Below are 5158 nucleotides of genomic sequence, written 5' to 3' on the forward strand. Positions count from 1 at the left end.
CTAAAAACAAGTAGATCCTTCTTATTTACACTGAAGGAAAAAAATTAACATCCCAGAAAAGTTATCCCTATTTAGGCAAATGAAACCACACAAGGAAAACGAACCTAAGCCTATTCAGTGTCAGAAGTATTTGAAGCTAGGACACACAACAAACAAATGCAACGAGATTCTTCTAAAGTGGATTGACTGTAGATCCATCCATAATAAAGATTTGGAAAATTGCAACAACACTTAGATTACGTGCATCAAGTGCAAACGCCCACAAAAATCAACCAATGTATAACTATGCCTCGCACATAAGAAAATGAGAATTAACACTCCAAATAGCAACAGAAAAGATCGTTTCATACTCCTTTGCAGCAATGGAATTATACGCTGTCGATCAATACTAAATAATGCCGTAATGAAACCAACCAGAAACCCCCTCGGCACATACCCCCCATGCATCAAGGCCCCCGGCTAAAACACCATTCTCTAAGCCCCCTATCTCATATTTCGGTCAGACAGAATCACCTCCTCAACAAGCCTCATTGCCCGTAGTGATGAGGTCAGCCTGGCCCCCCCTCCCAAGAAGAAACGAATAAGAATTACAACCAGGAATTAATCCCATAGCTGACGAACAAGAAGTAGAACCAAACATGTAATCCCCATATATATACTTTTTTAATCTGGTCTATAATGCACTTCAGGCCATGAGCATATATCAACTACAGAAACCAAAAATAATCTCAGAATTGGCAAAAATCTACATCCCTGAAGATATGCTCGATCAAGCAAAAAAAAATGTTGCTTTACTTTTAAGAAAGCTGAACACTCATAGACAGTCATATTAAAAATAAATCAGCAACACAACTTATATCAACACTCCTGTGGAACGTAACATGGCCCACTTAGAATAAACTAAGTTAGCAAATCTTTTTTCAGAATAATGATTCCATAAATATTGCTTGCCTCCAGGAAAATCAATTAAACCAAAATCTACAAACTAAGTCTCTGGGATATACTATCCTGAGAAAGGATAGATCTTCAGAGAAAAGGGAGGTGGAGTAGCTGTATTACTTAAAAATAATATAAAATTCTGTGGCATCAATTTTCTAGATTTTGCTAATGATGTTGATGCAATTGGTATCAGTGTTTGGCTGAATAATTCAAAAACCTACATAATAAACTTTTATAGCTCCACTGGCGAATCTACGGATGCGTAAGATTTTTTTAAATATATAAATAATTCTAATATGTTAAAACATACCATCATTCGTGGAGATCTCAATGCCCGCAGCATTTTTTGGGGGAATAAACCGGAAAATAGAGATGGTAAATGGATTCAACACACGACTTCCAATAATATTGAATTACCTGTTGCTACCCCTTAAAATCTGAATACATATTTCTACACCAGAAGTGGTAGATTCTCCATAATCGATCAAAAAGTTGTGTCACTAAACATTTTGAATATAGTTTATATAAATGAAATTGGTAGTCTATGTACTGACAACTTTGCTATAATTGACTCCTTAAATGAACCTGTTGAAAATCTATCATATATTTCCAAATATATCAACACTAAAGCAAATTGGTTTATATTCCAAAATTAGCTAAATATTGAAATTACAAGCTTCGCCCAAAATTCGTGGATTTCAAACACTGCAGTTAACACGCATGCTGAAGTCTTGGTATCATTACTAATGAATACAGCTAATCATGCTATACACATTCCTAAAGCATGGTGGAGAATTTAGTGCCAAAATAAATGGAGAATAAATAAGGCATCTAGAAGAGCATTCATAAGAATACCATCAACTACTACATACATAAAACAATTAACTGCAGAATCTAATCTAAAAAGAGCATAGCATAGATGACAAATATAAAAACTTGAATAATTATGCAAATCATCTCTCCAGAGAGACACACGAGCCAATCATACATAAAGTCTTTAGCCACATCTGTCGGGAAAAGACTTCCCCCAACCCACTCCTCTATGAGCGTATACATAATAACACTAATTATGACAATGATAAGGGAAAACCTAAGCCGTTTCCACCTTTTTTGTTAATAAGCTAACAACAAATAATCGAAGCTAAATATTACCAATTCCCATGAACCAAAATTACCAACCATACTAAGGATCTAAGGCCATAACAAGTCCATTTTCTATCCAGGAAATGGATAAAGAAATATATCATTTTATGACCAAGACGAGATGCAGCTATGACACCATACAGCCTACCTAGATAAAGAAACTCACCCTTTCATACAATGAGGTGCTAAATTGTTATAGTCACCCTTGAGCATCTTCTATATTCCCCAATATACGGAAATGCTTTTCCCCCCTAGCAATCCTCAAGAAATATATACCCAAAGATAGTCCTAAGTCCTATCGGCCCATAATGATTACTCTTGTAATGGCTAAAATAATGGAGAAAGTGACCTAATGCCAATTCTTCTGGTTTGTTGAAAAAAATAATATGATCCCTCAAACTCAAACTGGATTCAGGAAACATCACTCCTCAGTAGATACTTTAATTTTGTTAACAAATGCAATAAATAAATCATTCTCAAAAAATAATGTCCTAGTTGCAGCTTTCCTAGATTTTGAAGGGGCATATGACAATGTGAACCATCAAATCCTTTTTACCAAACTTGCAAACCTTGGACTACCCCCCAAGCTAGCATCTTTTATAAAATCCTTCATAGAAGTGCGAAGTTTCATTGTTTGTGTTGGTTCAGTCCTCTTCACCCCAAAAGACAATAACCAAAGGCCTACCTCAGGGACAAGTCCTCTGTTGCCTCCAGTTTGCCCTATATCTCTGGAACGTGAACCTCCTCCAACCAAATGTACAATATGCTGGCGATCTGGTGATATGATCATCCGGCAACACCTTAATATAGCATAATCAAATCTGCAAATGTCACTTTTAAAATTGGAAAAATTCTCTCAACATTCAGATTTATTCATTGCACCTACCAAGTCAAAAATAATCCAATTTCACCGAAAGCGAACCATGCTAATGCAAAATTAACTAAATTAAACAACTATTCTAGAAAATAATCATATTAATTATCTAAGTCTCATACTTGGTCAAAAACTTAATTTCCATCTCCACATTTCATACACAATAAAAAAAATGCCATAGAATAACAAATATACTGAAAAAACTTCTTTCCACGCTTTGGGGATGTAAGGAGAAAACCTTAATCCAGTTTTATAAATCACATATAGGACCCCATATTGACTATGGGCTCATCGTCTATGGTGCATGTGCAAAGACCCAGATGCAAAAAATTGAGACAACACAAAATGATACAATACGTCTCATATTTGGTCTTAGGAAACCCACAAGCACCAAGTTTCTAGCTTATGGAAAGTGGATTAACAACAATAGGGAGAGACGTAGCTTTCTCTTGACAAAAATCTTACAAAAATTGAATCAAATAGCTCACACATCCTACACAATTATTTAAGAAATTAAGCCATGTATAGAGGCATGGCAGATGAGTATGCCAATATTCAGAAGAAGGTCCCCGTACCGGAAAAGTATATTGCACTCATTTTCCCCCAATCCCCACCATGGAATTGGTCATTTCCGATAATAAATACTGAATTTTCAAAGTGGACTAAAGATTTAACCCCCTTTGCTTTTGTCCAGAAAAATTTTGCTGAACTTAATACCTATAAAAACCACTTCCAAATATTTGTTGATGGGTCAAAAAAGAATGAGAAGGTAGCAAGTGGTGCTTTCCTTCCTTACTTGAAAATTGCAATGGGCGAGAGATTATATAATAATTTATCTATAATGTCTGCTGAGTTAAATGCCATAATCATGGCATTATAACACCTTAAGGAAAACTAACCTTTGATTGCAAATCCAAATAATATTATTGTATACTCCGACTCTTTATCAAGCCTTGAGTTGCTGGCCTCAGCTCCACAGTATAAGTTGGACATTGACACTTATCATTGTCTCCATATTATAGATAATCTTGCTTCAAGTGGCATAAGAACTTATTTTCAGTACCTTCCTAGCCACTCCAGTATAAGTAATAATCATTAGGTTGATGAATAGCAAAAAATGCTGTAAATATTAACCAGCCAAGTGGCAGACCAATCCCGATTAGAGATATTTACCAATGAAAACTATCAAATATTAATTTTAATAAGTTAGTCCTATCCTTTCTCCCTTTCGCAATAAGTATTGTTCTAAAGTTGATCATAGAATTCGTTCTGGAACAAATGGACTAAATTTTCTTGCATTCTCATATAAGTTTTCTAATTCAAGTGGTTTAATTCCCCTGTCCCCTCTTTGCAGGCATTGTAATTTGAATAATGAAACAATTGACCATTGCCTATTTGAATGTAATATGCTGACATCTGCACAACATACCTTGCTTTGTAAACTGCTAAAATGCTTCAAACACCACAAAATCCCACTCTCAGCCAAGAGCCTAGCCAACTATACCTGCACACAGAGCATAGAAATCGACATCTATCATCTTATATTTGAACTCCTAGAGTTAAAAGATCTACTGAAAGATATCTAATAAATATGAGGCAATCAAGCCAGTAGCTCTATAGCCCACAGAGTGAATCAAAAGGAAAAGGGCTAAATAGCATAACTGAAAAGCCCGCCTGCTGTTAAATAGAAGAAGAAGAAAGATTATGCCAAAATTTACTACAATACCTACACAATACCTACTACAAACAATAAATAAATCTTTCTCAAAAAATAATCTCTTAGTGGCAGCTTTCCTAGATTTTGAAGGAGCATATGACAATGTGAACCACCAAATCCTTTTAAATAAACTTGCAAACCTTGGAGTACCTCCTCAGCTAGTATCCTTTATTAAATCCTTCATAGACGTGCAAAGTTTCATTGTCTGTCTTGGTTCTGCCTCTTCACCCCAAAAGACAATATCCAAAGGCCTACCTCAGGGAGCAGTCCTCAGTTGCCTCCTATTTGCCCTATATCTCTGGGACATGAACCTACCCCACACGAATCTAAAATATGCTGATGATCTGGTGCTATGGTCATCTGGCAACACCTTTCAGATAGCAGAGTCAAATCTACAAAAGTCACTTTTCCAGTTTGAAAAATTCTCTCAACATTCAGATTTACCCATTGCACTCACCAAGTCAAAAATAATCCAATTTCACCGG

General features: G+C 35.7%; 1 long non-coding RNA gene across 1 annotated transcript in view; it reads right to left on the bottom strand.

The window, feature by feature from the left end:
- The window catches only part of LOC148955895 (uncharacterized), a 77953-nt gene extending 73006 nt beyond the window's left edge, over window positions 1–4947 (bottom strand). The window contains exon 1 of the long non-coding RNA XR_016141751.1: window positions 4929–4947. This is a non-coding gene — a long non-coding RNA (uncharacterized LOC148955895). The remainder of the gene's footprint in view (window positions 1–4928) is intronic.
- Between the last annotated feature and the right edge of the window lie 211 nt (window positions 4948–5158).

Source organism: Artemia sp. Qi Xiang Cuo, chromosome 1 (assembly GCF_049724085.1).
Source record: "Artemia sp. Qi Xiang Cuo chromosome 1, ASM4972408v1, whole genome shotgun sequence".
NCBI classification, from domain to species: domain Eukaryota; kingdom Metazoa; phylum Arthropoda; class Branchiopoda; order Anostraca; family Artemiidae; genus Artemia; species Artemia sp. Qi Xiang Cuo.